The sequence below is a fragment of the Podarcis melisellensis genome, assembly GCF_964234715.1.
Source record: "Podarcis melisellensis genome assembly, chromosome: 3".
Lineage (NCBI taxonomy): Eukaryota > Metazoa > Chordata > Lepidosauria > Squamata > Lacertidae > Podarcis > Podarcis melisellensis.
In genome coordinates, this window is record NC_138530.1 from 56,897,249 (window position 1) to 56,918,585 (window position 21,337).

General features: G+C 41.6%; 1 long non-coding RNA gene across 10 annotated transcripts in view; it reads left to right on the top strand.

Moving 5' to 3' along the window:
- LOC309366542 overlaps positions 1–21,337 on the top strand; it is a 107,126-nt gene that overhangs the window by 1,508 nt on the left and 84,281 nt on the right. For 8 of the 10 annotated variants that reach the window (XR_014166736.1, XR_014166737.1, XR_014166738.1 and 5 more), the window contains exons 1-3: positions 3,047–3,364; positions 7,089–7,177; positions 14,969–15,033. This is a non-coding gene — a long non-coding RNA (uncharacterized lncRNA). Of the gene's footprint in view, positions 1–3,046; positions 3,365–7,088; positions 7,178–14,968; positions 15,034–21,337 lie in introns of those variants that run through there. The other 2 variants (XR_014166744.1, XR_014166735.1) reach the window with 2 other exon arrangements.

Consider the following 21,337-nt stretch of genomic DNA (forward strand, 5'->3'; position numbering starts at 1 on the left):
CCTGTCTTCTGCAGTATTGGCTACCCCCCCCCCCCCCGTTTGGTGTCATCTGCAGATTTGATGAGGATCCCCTCAATACATTCATCCAAGTGTCCAACAACTTTCATACTCGCAGGCACACTTGCTTTGTTTGAAGTAAATAAGGAATTCACAAGTATGATAGAGCAAACCCATTGAGATAAGGAGGAAGCCATTTCCAGGTTCTTTCAAGTAACTTTTGACAGCTTTAAATAAACATTTATTTTCAAGTATTTCTGAAATATTTAGTATTGCAGAACTCACCATTGGCACAAACTAAAATGAACAGAACAGAGAAGGACCATTGGTTTAAAAAATCATTATTATCATACATCATTTATATGTTGCCCAGTAATTAACCTGCCTTTTGAGTATAAGTCTCTGTGACACCTATCAAGTGTCAAATCATATAAACAAATTTTTAAAAGCACAATAAATACTAATTATGAACAATAACAATCATTCTCTGCAATCTCTATGCACCATGTAAAATTTTACATTATTCTTATGGAGGTGAGGATAAAAATATGAAATCCACAGCTCTGCTAAGAGAGATAGCACTCAGCCACCCTGAGTTATCTCCGGGTATCACAGATTGACTGCCAACTTGGTTGTGCACACACCATATCTGCAAAGCACATTCAAAGCTGATTATTTTCCTCCAAGAATTCTGGGCACTGCAGTTTACCCCTCGGAGTTATAATTCTCATAAGCCCTTAACAAACTTCAATGCCCAGAATTATTTGAGGAAAATAATGTGCTTTGGATGTGCTTTAAAGGTGTAGTGTGTAACAGCTGAAATCAGTTGGAAGAAAACCCAGAGCCTTCTGGTAACCTTGAGGATACACCTGCTGTTAGCCTAAACCTCAACAGAGAACTGGCAAGGCAATCGATGTAAAATCCCTCATTTGCAGACTACCATCTTCCCACCCAATCAATAAAACCAAGTCTAATGTGCACTCTGCCACATGTATTGGGCCAATGACATCTTGGGACAGCCTCATGGTGGTGATGCTGATCACGACGTCCTGAGCTGCCCCCAACCTGGTGTCCTTTGCATGGATATTGACATCTTCCACTGCTAAGAATGTGGGGCTCCTAAACACCATATCTAAGACCATATTGATCAGCTCAGATAGGGAGACTGCTGGGCAGCAGGGGATTGCCAGTACACCAGCAGAATCCTTTATCTGTCCCACTTAGCCAACACAATTTGCAAACACCCTAGACATGTACAGTACTTGTCTAGACAGGGAGACTGGAAAGAGAGACTGAATTCCTAACACACACCCTTCTGATTTCACTCTGATGCTGGCTTGGATTATGGCATTAAAGGAACAGAGAAATCGTGGTCACTTTATTGCTATGAAATATTTGCTCCTAGCTCTTTGAGTTGCACACTGTTAGTGAAAGGAAAGAGTTTAAGCAGGAAATACAACTATTCCTGATAGCAGATGAATTGACTTGATAAACCACATCTGCTAAGTACACAACTTTTGCTGAACATAGTTGCTTAAATTAGTTTACATGTTTGTGATTCCTTCGAGCCATCTTCCAAAGAATCAGCTATCTCCCAAATAAAGAATTGGTTACTGATACAAGAATTTCAGACTTTGAGGAGAGCACTTTGAATGGAAATGTACCTATATGGATCCCAATGTCAGGGGAAGGAGATTAATTTTTGGAATGTTACTGTCAAAGTTGGAAGTCATGGCATTTGCACAGCAGCACCGCTATAAAAGTTGAAGGGATGATGGGATAACCTGCACATATTGTGCAGAACAGGTGCACATAGCAATGCAATCAGCCCTGAAGACTAAAATGTTATTGTAGGGCTAGCAAGGGGTCATGTGTGGGAACGGCTGAGAAACAAACTATCACAACCTGAGTCCAAAGTACTACCCAAATACTGTGGTCCCACGACAACTTTTGCTTTGTGCCTCTCAAGTTTATTTTCAATATGAGAGGGACCATGCAAAGTGCAGTTTGTGATGTGGCACAGCAGGCTGCTTCTGTTCAGAAAAGAGAAGAAATCTAAAATTGTACCCAGCTCTGTGGATCCTGGCCCATATTACCAGGGCAAAAGTGCAGAATTACAATCTGAGATATACGGTATATTTGAAGTACACTTCTTATACTTTTTCTAATATGATTATTTCATTGAAGTAAAGTCTTTTGTTAAAAGTTTTGTGGCTATTGTTTAGCTGAGCCCAAATAGGAGGCAGGGCAAAGTAAGACTTGCTAATACAGTACAGTATTTCATTCAAAATGGTTTCAGATTTAGAACTAGCCAGGCCATTTCCTCTCTAAAGTTTTGTTATTATTCTACAGTGGCCTTCAAGTGGAAACATATGCTTATTTAACTGTCATATCATATAGCATCAATTACAATTTTTTATGAAAGCGATTTTACTGGGCAAAACCTGCATTATGAGACTTTGAAAGTTATACTTGTTGCACCAAATTTAACTTGCAGGATTAGACTTCTGTACCTTTGATTATAGTTGATTGATGTAGAAATGTCAGCAACGCCGCAATTTCAGGGTCCTAAATCACATATTAATAGTGTAATACTAGAAACGTTTACTCAGAATTAAATCCAATTTAGTGGAATGGGAAGTTCTTTCCAGTGTTATGGGTTTGCAGGGGGCAAGGATCCCTAAAATTCCTTGGTGCCAAGTTCTCCTCATAGTTTCTGAAATTAGTAAATGTGGGGTTTGACCAACGGATTTAGCAAGGCCTTAAAAAGGCAGTTTCCTCAGGAGAGTGCCTTAGAGAGGTGCTATGAAAGAACAAAGGTGATAGCAGGGTCACCATCAGACAAGAAGTGGGGTGTGTGTGAGAGAGAAGTTCCTCCTCAGGCTGTGTGTTAGTTAGCAAAAGGCAATAGAAGATGTGAGGGGAAAGTTGCAAGGGTAACTGGGGGTGTGGTGTCACCACAGGAAAAAAGTGTCTTTTGCAAGAGGCTTTTGAAACAGAGGTTGTCAAGGGAACACTGGGGATGATGTACTGGATGGAGGAGTTGTGTTTGGCAAGGGGTTCTGGGGGAAAGGAGCAGGAAGTGGAGGAGGAAGTCTCCATGAAGGGACTGAAGGGCGGCAGCCATATTGGCTGGCTGGAGTGGGCTGTTACAGAGGCACGGAGATGCATTTGAGTCCAGTGCTGTGCTGCTGGGAAGGACAAGCCCCACTTGCTGTGAATGCCCTCTCCATCTGAACTCAGGTGTAAATATGCATAAATAAACAGTATTTAGAAGACACTGCGGACACCCTGGGTGAGCACCTGGAATCCCTGGAATCATGCTACCACTCAGCAGAGATTGTGGGTGGCGTGGAACTCTAGTTATGTAAGTACTCGGTATAAGGCTGCATATACACAAAGCCATTTGCAGCACAAAAATTAACTAAGTTTTCCTCAATCCCAAATTGTTGATGATCGTCCTGAACATGGTGCTTCAATCTAGATCCATCTGCCATCCACACAGGTGACTATGCTTGAAAGCTTTTTCCTTGAGTAGGTTTTCCATGCCTTTCCCCCCCCTGCTCATGCCCCAGGTGAATGAAGAAATTAGTAATAATAATAATAATAATAATAATTTATTTATACCCCGCCCATCTGGCTGAGTTTCCCCAGCCACTCTGGGCGGCTTCCAATCTAGTGTTAAAAACAATACAGCATTAAATATTAAAAACCTCCCTAAACAGGGAAAGAAAGAAGTAGTGATGGCGATGTTAGTGTATATACCCACCTAGAACGTAATAGGGCAGCTGTGGACACTCCCCAACCCCATTGCCAGGGCTGTCTGCATCTGTCTGCAGCTGTTTGCACCAGGGCTGTCTGCACCTGGGCTGTCTGCACCTGTTTTCAAATGGACATACAGTGGTACCTCAGGTTACAGGCACTTCAGGTTACAAATGCTTCAGGTTACAGACTCCGCTAACCCAGAAATAGTGCTTCAGGTTAAGAACTTTGCTTCAGGTTGAGAACAGAAATCGGGCGCCGGCGGCGCAGCAGCAGCAGGAGGCCCCATTAGCTAAAGTGGTGCTTCAGGTTGAGAACAGTTTCAGGTTAAGTACAGACCTCTGGAACAAAGTAAGTACTTAACCTGAGTTACCACTGTACTGCAGGGTAATGCAGAATCAATCTGCAGTAAATTTCTATTCTTTAAATGAAACCGGTTTCTCAAGTACTTTTCAGTGGCAAAAAATATGCAGTAGAACTAGATTGTGTATAGAATAAAATGCTGTGTATATGCAACCTAAGTCACTTTCCTTCTTATTAGAGATTTCAGTTTACAAAACATCATATAAACACAAGCTAAGTTCATATGTATTTATTGTACCCCAACCAGCGTCAGCATGTATTGTTAAAAAAAAAAAAATTAAATTGATTTTTTATGCACAGGTTCAAAATCTTTTGATAGTTAAAATCTGTGAGATATTGCAAAAACTACCAGATCTTTTGAAACAATTTATGAAGGCCCATCCATTAGATAGCACTGTTTGTGTGCCTGGCTGTTGTTAACCTCTAGTTGTGGTAGTGTATCTTCTGGTAACATGCACATCTGCAAATAGGAAAGGATGAAAGTTCTGTGGAACTGGGGTAAGGCAGACCTGTGGGGAGAAAAGAGAACAGATCAGATGCAAAGTACTTTTCCAACTATGCAGTATTCTATTAGTATTTGGGTGTCCCCTGTCCCCCTGCAGTGTGTTGTTTCGGCACCGGTTAGGAAACATTGAACAAATATTCGGAACAGCACAAATAAAATACAAACTTACTGGCACAGAACTAAGTTTACAGCTTTATGTCTAGAAAGAGCAATGGAATAATTTAGAGCAATTTTGGACACTATCAAGTGACACATTATTTTTAGATTTTAATACTGTGGGTTTTGACCCAAATGCAGTAAAATATATTCTCTAAACTTGGATGTACCATGCAAAGTGCCATCAGGACCAGACACTATAAACTAGGATTGGCATATAATTTCAGGGAGAAGAGATTGTAATGGAAACGGTATTGTTGCCTACTTTTATGAGGAGAATGAAGTGTTACAAATGCTGAAGATCCTTTCAACTAGAACCAAACATACTTCAAAAATATTCCCAACTTCTTGATATGCCCTAATCAATGTAAGAATTCTTCATTGGCAAAAAGAATGTTTTCCCTGCACGTTACCTATTTATGCCAATATTAGATCCATACCTGCTTTTAAATCAGATGATTAATGTAATGTGCAGCTAGCAATTGCAGATTTAATGAGCGCATTTCCCACATGTTATGAATGATGCCACCTCTTTTCAGCAAAGAGTTGTTATGTTACTTTATCGGTGCGACATCTGCATGACATCTGTTTCATTTTGGTACCGGAGGCTCCTGCTATCTAAGCAAATACTCAACCAAAGAAAATTCTATGAATAAATCCCAAACTCCCTTCTGCCTACCCTAGAACTAGCCCAATTTAAAATGCAAATTAAGAAAACTAAGAGAAGCAACCCCTGTTAATCTAGCATATGCTATTGCCCAGTATGGGATCTTTGAGGATGAGAAAGTGCAATTTTTCAAAACCACTCAATGAGTCAATTGCCAGGGGTTCCTAACTGAGCATGAAAACTTGTAACTCCATTAAGATGGGGGAAACAGTGGGTCTGGCTGGGTCACTAGGATGTCTGTGAGGGAAGAAGATGGAACGGGGAAAGTCAATTACTCCCAGCAACAAATCTTCTGCTGCATAGGCTAGATACACGTTAGTGGCTTAAAATGCAGCAAGGCCATTTCCCCCCACTGTGTTTCATGTGGCATTTGCACACTATTCTACACACATACCAGAGAGGGGTTGGGGATGCCTTCACCCAATGCACATTAACTGTTTGGTTTTCATGCACCTATACCTCCCTCCTAATCATTAAGCTGTTATCTGTGCCTGGCACTGTCATCCATATACAGTATGTGCAAAGGCTGTCTCAAACGTACACACCTCAGCTAAAATGCATCGTGAATGTGGCTGAAGTTTTACTTCCTGATTGAAGTTGATTTGAGAGAAAACATTTCAAGCAGCGATATTTCTCAAGAAACTACAGGATAGTTCTGCATTGTGGGCAATGTTGGGCGTACATGGATTCAAAAAGCCAGAGGTGGGAGTGCATTGGGGCCAGAGTAAATGGTATTGTGTACAGAGCCATTTCCCTATGTGGAGTGGAAAGGCTTGAAAGCCAATTTAGCTGGGAAGAGAGATGCCCAGTTCTGTGTTGGTTCAATGAAGAAATATTGAAAGGAGAATTCCCAGATGCTAAGAGGCAAGTTTGGGGCAAGAATTATTTGGGGAGAGAACCCTAGCAGAAATTTAAAATCACAAAATAGGCAGCAAATACAGTCTGTTAGACCTTTAAAATATGTCCTTTACAGCGAATTCCAGTTTCTCTCTTACCCAGCATAGAAAAAGACCACACATTTGGTAAATAAAAAAATGATTTACTTACAAACTCTTCAAAGGTCGGGTTCACGTGCTTCAGAAAGTTGCACAGGCAGTAAAACTTAGCTTAATTACAAAATGTTGAAAGTTCCTAAATTATTGGCATAGGAATTCAAGAGTGACCTATGCTAAGCCTCGCAGGACAGCTTATTCTGTGGTATTATCCCCTTCATGCATTCATTAGACTTAAGCATGCTGGTTATATGAGACTTGTTATCCCACATTCTGAAGGTCAAGCCACATCCTAGTCTTCCTACTCCAACTCAGGTCAAGTCCACATGCTACCTGGGCTGTTTCAAAACAGTGTCACAAACTCAGACACTACTACTTATTTGGACCTTGCCCTTCACAGCTCTGTTAGTGCTCACCTAAAATATTCTCTCTCTCTCTCTCTCTCTCTCTCTCTCTCTCTCTCTCTCTCTCTCTCTCTCTCTCACACACACACACACACACACACACACAGAGAGAGAGAGAGAGAGAGAGAGAGAGAGAGAGAGAGAGAGAGAGAGAGAGAGAGAACCAGCTACTGAACTGTTGAGGGTGGGGAAAAACAACTTTTATTTCAGAAATCTAACCTGACCCCATCCAATGTTCATAGGAGAAGAAAGAACACTCAGCTTCAGCTGCTGGTTGCCCTGGGACTTAAGAACAGAAGAGAAGCACCCTGTGGCTTCTGCCATCAGCCAGGTAACTGGGTTGTTTGTGTTTAGGGTTTGTGCATATGGATCTGTGTGTATTTACTATAATATGTTGTAAACTAATCTGAGGATCATTCAGTCAAAAGGGTGGAGGAGATACAGAATCTTCTGAATTAGTAAAATAAATAAAAAATCTGAACATATAGAAAGCTTAGTGACCACTGCTGTATGAGAAGAGATAAGGCCCCCAAGAGCTAGAATAATCCAGTGTTTTAATGCTTCAGCACCATCATCGTTATCTTTATGGTAGTGATGTTTGTTTTTTAAAGGAGTGGGTGTGCGTGCAGAGCAAAATCAATCCCTACTCCAAAAGCAAGGGAAATAATTGGAAAGTAGGTTGCATTTGTGTATTGTAGAAGCTGATTCTGAGTCTCCAACAGGTTCAGGCCATAGGAACATTGCTAAATATAGCAACCACTTTACTGAATGATGAGCCAACAGTTTTGCAAGATAATAGAAATACAGCTAGCTTCCTTTTTGCCATCCAAAATTCTTGCCAGCAATGCACAAAACGTATCTCATTCATTATCTTGTCTCCCAGAGCCCTTGGCTCGGTCTGCTTGTTCTACTTGCTACAGTTACAAGAACTAAGTAAATTTAAATCCCAGGGATCATGTGCTGTACATACATGGTGAAAAGAGCACATCGTTGTCCTTTTGGGTTGTGGGGGAGGGTGGTGATGGTGGTGAAAGCTGGGCTTCCTCCAAAGGGCACTTCTACATATCTTGCTACAATTAGACTACAGTATTTGGAGCCAAGCAATGTGGAGCCTTAACTAATTTCAGCATTCACTTCTGCTAAATTATTTACGACGCTTTCCATGCAGGCTCTGGCTTTTTAAAAAAGCCACACACACGCCTAATGCTCTATGTTAGGTTCCATATGAAAATAAAGGACTAATTCTGCACCCAGTGTCCAACTAGTACAGTAGTTTAAAGCACAGTAACTGATGCTTAAGCCAAGCATTTGATATATTCAAAGAGACCAGAATGGAATTTTTGCCATGTACAGAGCTACTAAATCATGTTCATTAATGATGAGAATGCTTAATGTTTTCACATAAGCAGCTGAAACAACATTAGAAACATTTAATAAAAATACAGCCAGCCACTCCTATCAAAAACTCAGACACCTCAAATATAAAACAATGAAGATTTTAAAAACAGAGAAAGTCCCTCTGTTTTGCAACTGCAGAGTCAGCATTATACATCTATTGAAACTGTTTGCTGGGGGAATCTTCAGCCTGAACTTTGTAAAAGTGAAAATACAGAAAGGTAAAATAGATGGTTTGACAGTTTCTTCTTTTTCCTTTTTGGAAAAATTACAATGGACCAATGCATCTCAGACTTTTAAAAGTGGGGCCAACCTATTCAGTCCTTTTTGGGCCAATTTTAATCTAACGCTCTGCACATTGCTGGCTTAAAATGCAGCTAAGTTCTTCTTTGTCTCAGTTTGGATCAAAGCTGGTTTGGGGAGAACACTGTTAAATAAGAAATCACAGAATAGATACAGGATAGATATGGATTGTGGTTAATGCCATGCAAAACCAGCTGTGGGAAGCACGCTGTATGCAGACTAAATGGGAGTGTGTACACAGCCTGACACCACCTTTCAAGCCATACCTCTCTCTATAACAGGAAGTACAAAAATATCACACCAGTAGTTAGCTATGAATCTTTTGTTTTTCTGTGTAAATATAGATATAGGCGACATGTATTTGAGTTGAATTAAAGCATAATTAGGGAGGGAGGGAGGGAGGGAGACTTTAAGTCATCACACTAACACATCACATCACACTGACAAGAATGGTGTGCTGTGAGCCTCGTAAAAGTCCCTCAAAATGTGTGTGTGTGTGTTGTGCAACCCACCCAGAAACACATTGTTACCCACGGTTTGAGAAGCTCTGCAGTAGGCAAAGTAAAGAGCAAAACATGCAGGTTTTGGGAAATTAGAGAACAAATAAGTTCACTGATCAGTAGGTTGCCAAAATCAACAGCCGCAGAAACAGGGGAGAATTGTCACTGAATTCTATCCAAACCAAGAAAGGGAATTTTGTAGGTTCTTGTTTGGGTACTACATTTAAAAAATAATAATAGTTCAAGGATTGGGGGAGTTTTAATAAGAGTCGATCTAGACATGATGTGCGAGATCCATGCATCAAGAATCTCCCACAATTAAAAAGCTAAAAGGAGCCAGAAAGGAAAACTATGGTGCCAAGGGAGGAGTTTTCAGAGGTTTTAGCACAATCCTATGCATACTGTATTTATCTGCTGGGGCTTATATAGGCTATGTAGAATTATAAAAAGGTAAAGGTACCCCTGCCCATACGGGCCAGTCTTGACAGACTCTGGGGTTGTGCGCCCATCTCACTTAAGAGGCCAGGGGCCAGCGCTGTCCGGAGACACTTCCGGGTCACATGGCCAGTGTGACATCGCTGCTCTGGCGAGCCAGAGCTGCACACGGAAACGCCGTTTACCTTCCCGCTGGTAAGCGGTCCCTATTTATCTACTTGCACCCGGAGGTGCTTTCGAACTGCTAGGTTGGCAGGCGCTGGGACCGAGCAGCGGGAGCGCACCCCACAGCAGGGATTCGAACCGCCGACCTTTCGATCAGCAAGTCCTAGGCGCTGAGGCTTTAACCCACAGCGCCACCTGTGTCCCTCATGTAGAATTATAGGCCAAAATAATTGACCACCTGAAAGATATAGGTACCATTATGATTTCCCTGGCTAAACAAATAGCTGATTTATATTGGGAAAATAGTGCAGCCCCAAACTGACCCTTACCCCCATACACACATACATACCAGTGGCTGCTTTTAACTTTTAAAAACAATAATAAGATCCTGATCTCAGATGTCCCATAGCTCACCTCGTTGCACTCTTAAGAGAGCTTCCAGACCTTCACTATTTTTGCATGAGATTCAGTCACATCCTGACAAATTCAGGCTGCAGAATCAAAGTTGAACTGGAGCTCTTGCAAAGCAAACCTATTTTCCCCAAATATCAGGCATCTTGCGATGAGGAAAGTGACCAGAAAATGCACTGGAAAGTGTGGGATAGCACTTGCTTTGATGCAGTGTGGTCCTTTTTGTTAAAGGGTTCGGTTGGAACAACCTAGGAAATGGGGTCCACACATCCCTATGTTGCTGCTGAATTTTGTTTGAGGAAAAAGGTCCAAGAAATCTAGACAGAATAAGAACCTCTCAGGCTAGTAGCCAGAGGGGGGATATGCATATCTTTATTCACATATTAGCTGCTTCTCTTCTTATGAAAAACTGATGTAAAATGAAAACTATTCACACACATTATATGCACATATAAAATTGTGTGCAATTTTTTATATTTGAGTCCTATATGCTTCATGTTTTATTTTAAAATGTGATCTTTTTAATATGGGCCTTGTGATTTATTGCACTTTTCCAAGCAAGCATAAGCAATTACGGTACTATTTTAAAAAATCCTGCAGGAATGGTAACACAACTCTCCTGTTCATTATCTACAAATCCCATTAAAAACTACTCCAAACAAGCCTAAGGAGACTCACAAATCATGAAGGGTTGCCATGGGGAGGATAAGAATCTCTTCTTCTCCTTACATAGCATAGTCAAGAGAAGAGATAAAAGTTCAAATGGCAACTCAAATGAGTTTGTCTTGATGTTAGGAAGAAACTTTTTACTATATACGTAATGCTGAACATTGAAACAGGTCGCCAAAAATGCAGCAGCTTCTACAACTCTGGAGGCCTTCCAGAATAGTTTAAACTATATATTTCACTGAATGCATATCTGAATCTAATGTTGCAGGTTTTAAAAAATGCAAATAGCATCAGCTGGGGTGGGTTGATAATTAATAGTAGGTGTGGAAAGGAAAAAGTCCTCCCTGTCCTCTGTCTACTGCAGTCCTGAGGAAAACATCTCTTCTGAAGCTAGTATTGTTTTGAAGGGAAATTCCCTCATTGGTGTCAGCCTTTCTCAACCTTGGGTCCCCAGATGTTTTTGGCCTATAACTCCCATCATCCCTGACCACTGGTCCTGTGAGCTAGGGATCATGGGAGTTGTAGGCCAAAAACATCTGGGGACTCAAGGTAGATATACAATAAATACAAATACCTTATAATGTCACTTTTAATTTGATCCACATTTTTATGGCACCACTTTTCATAGGAGGGATGTGTGTTTATATTTTGTTGTATGTACAGATTGCTTTCTCTTTCTGTTCCTCTTTGCATTTAAAGCAGAGAATAAACACTGCAAAATACATTAAAAGAAGACCCAAGCAGCTAACACCATAAGGAAAAATACTGTAGTCAATATCAGAAAAAAGCATTCTGTATAACAATTTAGTTAAAAAGTGATTAAAAAATAACTAAGCAGCGCTAATATCTTACATTAATATAAGCAATTCATACACTACAATGAAGCCAAGCAAACACAAGATGCAGACAGAAGACAAACCTTTCCACAGCCCTAAATGTGCACAGTGTGATACTGCAAAGCTGATTCTCTAAAGCTTCACGTTAAATTTGAAAAGTGAATTAGAAAGCAATTGCTCAGAAACATAAGTCTTGCAAAATGTTATAGAATGTTTCCAATCTGCAGACCTGGCGTTTAATGATCTGTTTGTATAATCCCTTTATGCCATAAAGCAACAGAACCCTCCGTAATTCTAATAGCTTGTCAATTACAGTACCTGGTTTTTTTTTAAATGCTGTGGGTGGGAGAATAATCTAGAAACTTGAATCAATGGTGCTTCCACAGTGGTTGAATGGAGCTATAAATCATACAAAAATTAAGCAACAGTTTCTAGGATAATACTCCAAATTTACCTTGCATTTATTTCCATGATTGTAACAGGATTTCCCATGTCAATAATATCTCATCTTGGTAAGAAACAGCAGCTCAGTTTGATTGCCTCTGCTTCCATATCCAAGATGTGGATGCAAACTGAGCTTGATGTTGTTCAATAGCATTCTGGGAGACATAATTTATGGCATTATAATCGAATCATAGAGTTGTAGAGTTGGAAAGGGCGGCAAGGGTCATTTAGTGCAACCCCCTGCAGTGCAGGATTTTTTTGCCCAACATGGGGTTTGAACACGTGACCCTGAGATTAAGAGTCTCATGCTCTACTGCAGGGGTCAGCAAACTTTTCCCACAGTGGGTCGGTCCACTGTCCCTCAGACATACGTACACACACACACATATGTATATATGATATATATATCTCACGAATTCCTATGCACACTGCTGGGGGGGGCACACTGCGGGGGGGGGCAAGTAGTCCTTCCCACCCAGCCCCAGCCGCTTTCTTGGTTTGCCGCCTGCCTCATTTGCCGAAGGGCTGGCGGTGGTGGTGCGAAACAGGCTTCCTCCCTGCCTAGAGAAAGAAGGCGCTGCACTTACCTTCCCAGGGGCTGCCACTGCTTCTTCTTGTGAAGCAGGTAAGCAGAGCGAGCTCATCCGCTCCACTTTCTAGCCCACAGGAGTACCAGGGCGGCAGCGGAGGGAGGAAGAGGCTGAGCAGCGGCGGCTCTGTCAATCAAATGCCGCTGAGGTAAACCAGGCACGGCATTTGATTGGCAGAGACGTCCCCGCGCCGTGCTGAGGTAAACCAGGTAAGGCATTTGATTGGCAGACCACCTGGCCTCTTCCTCCCGTCGCCATTGCTGGGAGTCTCGGCTTCGCGGTGGGTTCTGGCTTCGCAGCGCAGGCCGGATTTAGGAGCCAGGTGGGCCTGATCTGGCCCAGGGGCCTTATTTTGCCAACCCCTGCTCTACAACAACCTATGTCCATTAACTGCTTTGAAGAATTTAGCAGAAAACCTAAATATTTCACCCACCACATGCTATTCTTCCATTCAACTTGCAGCTTTATGTACAACATTAACTTCTTGTCCTTCACAAGTATGGCATTACCTTGTCCAGTAGTGGATTTATAAGTATGTATGTATAGTATACTGTTGAGGAGGCCCCAGGTTATTAGTATATGCTGTTAACCGAGAGCATATCCTGAAACTTGACTATAGAAAATGAATTGCCATTGTTGAATTCCAGCATTTTAGTTTGTTTCCACTCTTCATTTCTTCTGCTCCTCGCTTCAAGTCAGTGGATGGAGCTCTATAAAAGTGGGGGTCACCAAACCAGCGTCCGTGAAGGCCTTCACTAGTACTCTCAAACAGACATTTTATGTAACATAAGTTATTGAGTATTATTTTTAGCACAAGAGGGGAAAAAATCTCAGACTGTCAGTGTTTTCCGTTTTAGTCTGAAGGGATGAGTATGGAAGTACATAGGTAGGACTCCCTCCGTATGATGGTTCAATGTGTTTTTTAAAAATGCATTTTCAGCCATGGCTAGCTAGCTTGCTGGGTCTTTCATCTAGATACCCCAAGCTATTTAAGTAACAGTTTTTGCTTTCCACATAGTATAGAAAAATGTGTAACACAATAGCAGAACCCAAAATATCACAAATTATTTTTGCTGTTGAAATCTGGTAATTGTAATGTTGAAAATCTTCAGGTAATGAAATGCACATGTACGCTTTAGAGGAAATCCAAAATAATCTGTGTCACATTAGAATTATCTCACTGATAAGATCACCTTTTCAAACCTTAACTCACACAGCATGCAATGTCTGGATTTAACCACACAATGTTATGCAGGTCACTCATAAACATTTCACTAGAGGGTCCATTTGTACAGGGACCTCCCTGTTCTGTACTCAGCTGTGCTATCGGTACTGAAATGTCAACAGGCCAAACTAGGTCTTTTGAAATTCTGCAAAGCTCCTTGGCCACATATATCTTAACTACAAATCATTACATGTAAAAGTGTAAGTTTTTCTCTTTATATTATTAAAATCCTAATAATGTCGGCCTTGCGGGCAGACAATATACCGTATTTTCCCATCTATAAGACTAGGGGTTTTTTTTACCAAAAAATTAGGTTTAAAACTGGGGCTTGTCATATACACGGGTAGTGCTGAGGGATGCTTTCTTAATTTGGAGTCCCTCAAAATAGGAGGCATCTTATACAAATGGGGGGCTTATAAACGGAAAAATACGGTATTTTGCATTAATTACTCTCTCACTTAGCTCTACTTGGCATACATTATCAAGGTTGCTTTGTGCACAGGGTGAGTTTGTTCACATTTTAACATGTTTAATTCTTATTCTTTTTACACCACTGCAGCCAAAAAGGCTCCGAGAGCAGGTTACATAAGGTCTTTTTAAAAGCAAGACAGTCCCTGCCTGGAGGCTGCTTTCTAAAAGTCGCAACACAAAAGGGATTGAGGGGAGGGGGAAGGGGAGGGAAACAAGCAGATTCTCATAGTAACCAGCTGCAGTTCACCCCTCACAGAGCTATAGTTCCCAGAACACTTACCATATTACAGTACAGTGTCCAGTGTCTTTAGGGCATGGTAGCGGGGTGTTCTTTAAATGCATGGTGTGTATGCACCTTAGGCAGACAGAGACAGCAGCTTCAGGTAGCAAATGGGGAAGTGCTGGATGGTAGAGCTGTGAGTGCCATCATATGGTGTACTCTGTGCCTCCTAAAGTTGTCTGTTCCCCATTATGTGGTGGATACTGTATTGTCACCAGTACTGAAGTTACACTTTCAGTCCAGTTGTCTTCTGTATGTGGAATGGGGTTGGGCATCATGTCACCTCTTGCTTCAGGCAGCAAAATGTCTTAGGCCAGCAAAATGTCTGATTGGCAGTGGATCTCTGAGTGTCAGGCAAAAGACTGAGCACTTAATAACTGATCCTTCTCACTTTCTAGCAACTCTTCTGCCAACTGCCTCTGGGAGAATGACTCAGTCAAAAGTACTTGGAAGGATGGACGAGGTAAAACCTTTTTAATTGGAGATGCTGGAAACTAAATCTGGTCATTCAGAAATGTAACTATGATATTTAGAGGCAAAGTTGCTTACAGAGAATTAAGAAGTTGGCAAAAATAATAAGCATTATTGAATGGGCAGGATAATGCCTGAAGAGTAAAGCATCAACAATAAAATGTAGATGCACTGCCAAATTACAAAAGAGGGTTAGTAAATCTAGGTCTTTATGCTACTCTGAGGCAGCCCAGATTTATTGGGTAGGCGATGGATGTTCCATGATAAGACAAACATTTGGTACAAACTGAAACAAGAGCTAATGGAATTTCCCAAGAATATCTTTCATTGGGGAGGTGAAAACCAAAACCAAAGCTTTTAGACAGAGGGTAATTCCATGGCAGTCACAGAAATCATGAGAAAATACAGAAATAGATTGAGTCTGAAAATTTCAGATTTAGATTCAGTCAGGAGAGATTAAAAAAATAAGCCTGGAAGGTAAGTTAGATATGATATCACAGACACACACACAGAAATGTTCGTGTTTTAAACCATAAGATTATTTAGGCTTGTGGAAAGATTGACCAACACATGGAGAAAAGCAGGAGAAAATATGCCTTAAAGACTTTTGCTAGGGATTACTATACAGATGCTGAATAATTAACTTGTTCTCAGGCTCCTACACATGCCATAAAGTACGCTGGGGCCGTGGAATTGCTTGCCAAGTCCTTAAGGCAATCACACTTCATGACACTCCCAAGGAAGATGCCAGATGCTGACGGAATGTTCTGAAGTTCCTATTTCAGCCTATACAAATTTTTCAAATAGTTCTAACTACAGATTTAGGCTGCCAATGTTCATTTATGTACACCATGCAATATAAGCCATGAACCGAATTAGAAATTTCAGATCTTTCTGCTCTTGGAAGTAAAATATAGAATAAAATGTAACACCCCCCCCCAAAAAAAACAAATCCTCTGCTGATTCTTAAATGAAACCACAAGTGTAGCAAATGCAAAACAATCCTTCAATTATTATAGAACATCAACAAGTGTTGATGAGTAGTTTAGAGGGATTTTGATGTTCAGTAAGGTATTTACTGGGACGTGGGTGGCGCTGTGGGTTAAACCACAGAGCCTAGGACTTGTTGATCAGAAGGTCGGCAGTTCGAATCCCCGCGACGGGGTGCGCTCCCGTTGCTCAGTCCCTGCTCCTGCCAACCTAGCAGTTCGAAAGCACATCAAAGTGCAAGTAGATAAATAGGTCTACTTACCTCCGGCGGGAAGGTAAACAGTGTTTCCGTGTGCTGCTCTGGTTCGCCAGAAGCGGCTTAGTCATGCTGGCCACATGACGTGGAAGCTGTACGCCGGCTCCCTCGGCCAATAAAGTGAGATGAGCACTGCAACCCCAGGGTCGGTCACAACTGGACCTAATGGTCAGGGGTCCCTTTACCTTTACCTTTAAGGTATTTGAGCTTAGCAAAGAAAATAAACAGAACTTCTATTAACTGCATTGTGAGTGGGCTAGAAGCACACATTCAATTTGTAGGCAAGGTTAATTATCTCCCTCCATACCAAGTGATTAGTGCCTGCTGCGTCATTTAAAAAAAAGCCCAGCTGATGCTCCTTGGGTATTATATCCCAAATGTCTGAGACAGATTTGGGTACTTAGGGTGAGTGGTCATAAGGTAAGCCTATACAAAGTCCATTATACAACTTATTTAGCCAGAAAAGGACTTTGTTCCAGTATCTGACATTTGGTTTAATGAGAGTTACTCTCAACTAATTGTGTATAAGATTGTACTTTGTAGTTGAATTGGCCAACTGTTCCATCTCTTGGCTATAATATTTTGATGGTTACCACTTTCTGTCAAGCAGAATGATGTTCAGAATCCCACAAAGCCTTTCTATATGCACTTGTGACTGAGAGCAAGTGAAAAGGTCTGCTAGTGTAAGAAGAAAGGTGTGTTTGATCAAAAGGCGGATACAGAAAGGGTTTTTATATTGGGTATATTTTCTTTCATTTTTCTGAGAGAGGCAAATGGACCTTAGTGCCAGCATTACCTATGTATAAAAGGAACTAAAAATAAATACTATTGAGAAAAGTCTGTGTTAGAAAAAGAACCTTGATATACATTCATTATATACAAACATGAGTCTGACCAAACTGTGGGAGGCAGTGGAAGACAGGAGGGCCTGGTCCATGGGGTCACGAAGAGTCGGACACGACTAAACGACTAAATAACAACAATACATTCAGATGCAAAGCCTAAGATGTTAAAAATTAAATGTCATTATTCAGATTCCATCTGTGTTCTAGTTTACATCTGTTGTATTTATAGGAAATCATCGGAAATTCAAAATATTTGTTTGCTTATATACGCAAACTAAAAAAAAGAATAAAATGAAAATATATCCTCAACTGTGACGTAATCAAAATGACCGACCCTTCTTTGCTAGGTTCTCTTATAGCACATAAATAAGGAACCGACTGTATAGGAACATACACAAACAGAAAAAACAGGTTCAGGCCAGCATACAAAGACACAAAATATGGCAAGCAAAGTACAACGAATGTATTTGTCACAATGTACCCGCTATTACAAGGCATACAGTACATGCAAGCGGTACTCCAGAACCATCAAAATGAGTACAGTATTAGAATTTATGATATATTTTCATTATCTTTGATGCAAGGGAGATGGCAGAGCAGCTGTAGCAAACAGAGCTGGAGCCCGGTGATCCCAGTTTCCAAGAGAAACTTCTTATTCAGCTGACAATGTAAAAGAAAATGGTAGCAGCCCAAGCCAAGCAATATAGTGTAAACTTTTCCAGACCGTGAGCAGGCTGACTCACCCTGTGAAGTTAACAAGGTCCCACATTGGGTACAAGCAGAGGCAACTGCTGTGTGCTGGCTAGCAGAAAACAGAGGAAGCCCACTAGGGGACATTTATGAGTAGAGGCTGTGAAACACCGAGGGTTTCTTAAAGAGGTACTACAAGAAACAGCCCAAATCAAAAGAAGTATTCAACCTATGGGGTGTGACTGTATTATGAAGATGTATAAACTTAATTTCTTGTCTCAAGAGTACCTTCTCAGTATTAATTCTGTTGTATGGGTTCCTTGTCCTGTAGTATGAGGACTTTCTTTTATTTTCTTTCTTTTTTTAAAACCAGGGGAGGGAAACGCACTGTGTGAATATTCAGTTTTGCTTAAAAAAGGTAAATCATTAAGCTGACTCAAATAATAGCCTGGAAAGAAGGAGCACACCTTCCATGAGTAGCACCAGGACATCAAGGGGTAAATAAAACAGGAAAATAGTTGCTGGCAGAGGGCGTATTTTTAAGCTGCGGAAAACCCTTTCTCAGCCTGAGGGACACATTGCTTTCCAGGGCACTTTGCTAGCAGTGGGTGGGGCTAGAGGCAAAAGTGGGTGGAGCAACACATGTAAATTTTACCTTTTATACATGCACTCCACTCTCTCTATCCTCCATCCAGGCAAGCAAGAGGCATTATCAGAGTTCAAGGACAAGTTCCAGCCAGGCAAAAACATATGAGGCAAAAACAGCTCTAGTGAGTTGTATGGCCTGGGGAGAGTTCCAGGGGCCAGATAGACAGGTGTTGGGTGCCAGCTTGGTCCTGCGACTGTGGGTGCCCAAGGCCGTAGGGGCCATGCAACGTGCATGCCCCTGGCACCGAAATTTGTGGGTGCCTGGCCCCTTCATGGGGAATTTGGTGGGTCCTCTAGCACCCTGGGCCCCAGGGAGTTGGCACCTATGAGAGGCATAGAGGGCTGCATTTGGCTTCCAGGCCAGAGGTTCCCTCCTGCCTTAAGTGAAGAGCTTTATAGACTAAGGAAGTAGTAAGGCAGCAGCAGTAAAAATGCATGTACCTTTTCATCAAGTCTTCTTTCTCTAGTTAGCAGTTAACCGTTCAATTTTTCTCCCCCATGTCATATTTGAACGTGAAATATTCCCTGGAATCTTTCGCTGCAATATAAATAGATATTTAGCTTTAGCAAAATAGCCAGTAGCTGTAGTGCAGAAAGTCTATTATTTGGAATTTAGATAAACCCCCAAAGCAAAAATAACTGTGAGGATTTAACCAAGGAGGAATTGGAATCTGACAGTTTAGCCAATCAAAACTCCTGAGTGTTGACATTAGGAAAAGACTTGCATATCCTGTTCTGCAACATGCTTGTATCTCCCGTCAGCAGGAGTCTAATGCAAATGGATCCATTCATAAAAACCGTTTTCATGCTGCTTGCTCTTGCACTGTGTGCAAAATAACATGTTGCAAGACAATGTGCTGAGCCTGTAAATAGTACCTCCTCACCCCTTAATGTTTACAGACCTTTTTTTGTGTCTAGAAACTTTGCATTCTTTGCCAGACCCTTGTGAAACTGATACAGTGTGTGTAGTTCTCACTCTCTATCTCCTTTATTTTAAAGAGAGGATGCCACTCAAAGTGAAGGGGGAATGGCTGGGCTATAGAGGAGAGTAGCTTTACATCTGTTTCCCTTCAAACATTTTCTGCCCCAACTTCCCTGTACTTTGAGTGGCATGAATTCTACTTGGCACCCGCTTCTTGCCCACAAAGAGAGAGAGACAGAGAGAGAAAGTGAGGAGGTGAATCTGAGTGAGGACGACATAAAGTGTTCCACTCTGTGATTCGGAGTTCCAGAATATTCAATTTTACACCAAGGTCACCAGTACGCTACAAAGCAAAAGTTCAAGTATATACTTGGCTCTGCTTCTCTCCCCCCCCCCTTAAAAAAGAATTTTGCATTATTGAATTATTATAGAAAAGAATTACAGTCTCACTGTTTGTGTTAGCCAATCTGATTAAACCTGCATAAGAGAAAATCCACGCAAGTGACTTTTCTTACCGAGGGAGAGCCATTTTCTCGTAATGTCCCCATATCAGATTTTGTAGGAGATGGATGAAAAGGAAATGTTGGCAGAATAGAAAGCCTATTAAAAAATATCATTGCACGTGCAAGCCAGTACTGCCAGGCATGGAAAACTGGAGAGCCATTTCTGTTGACTCTGAATTGTGATCCGCTTCTGGATGCAGTTGCTGTATGATAGCTGTGTGTCGTGTGCTTCAGCATGTGAGCATTTGACTGCAAGCTACATCCTTTTGCTTGTAACCAAAATCCGACAGCTCTTTTTGGGGGGGAAAGCTGCTTTGGCAAGGGGAAGATTTAGGGCAGAGAGCAACATGGAGTAGCAGGGCTCAGGGCTGGCTCTGTCATGAAGCAAAATGAGGCAGATGACAAATTTGCACCTCCAGGCCCCTTATCTCTCTGGTCGACACAGCCATGCACCCATTCAAGACATTTAAACACAGGCAGTCTCATTGGCCACCCTGCCCAGAACGCCTCTCTCTGAAGGACACCTGGCTCTTGCACAGTGCCAGACAGCAGGGAGGGAAAGCCAGAAATTGTGGCCCAGGCATGGCTGGTGCAATTGACAAGTAAACTGGGGGAGGGGGTGTGGAGAGGTAGCTATGCTGAGGGTTATTAATCCTTTTCCCTTCGACCACATCTCTGCTCCCAGTTGCACCTATGTGCATTCAGCATAACAGAGGCCCAGAGCCTACATGAGCACAAATCATGCACATGATAAAGGAATCCACTTTTGCAAGCTTTCTTCTTGTGCAGGTTCATCTTCACCACACATTCAAAGCACTATTAGGAGACTTTAAGCAGCCATGACTTTCCCCCAAGAAATCTTGGAAACTGTATTTTGTTAATGGTGCAGAGACCCCTATTCCCCTTGCAAAACTGCAATTCCCAGAGTTCCCTGGAAAGTGGGCTGTTTGTTAAACCACTCTGGGAAGTCATCATGCTGATGCTACGCTTAATGTGCTTGGGTAGAAAATAGGAGGAGGATGGCTTGATCCTGCTCTTCCTCATACATGTTGCACTGCTTACACGCAGATAACATTTTACAGCACTTCTCTTTTGGGCAATGGCCTTTGTGTTTCTAAACGTTCAAGCTCATGGTCAGGTGTAAGTTCCACAGTAAAATGTTAAAGTAGTTATACCAAGTGAGTAGATAGGTGGGTTTACACACACAGTTGTGGGCTTCTGGGGGCTGTTGCTCACTATGTGTTAATTTTAAGCAATGCAATTTTAAGCAACGCTGTATCCAGGTACAGGCCTGCCTGTATTTTGAGGAGTACCACACAAATTCAATCTCAGATTGCCTGTGTGAATTCATCGGCATATGCTACATAGCTTGGGTGGCTTTCAGATACTCAGAGTAAACCCAATGGAATTAATAGATCTAACCCATGCTCATTCATTTTGAT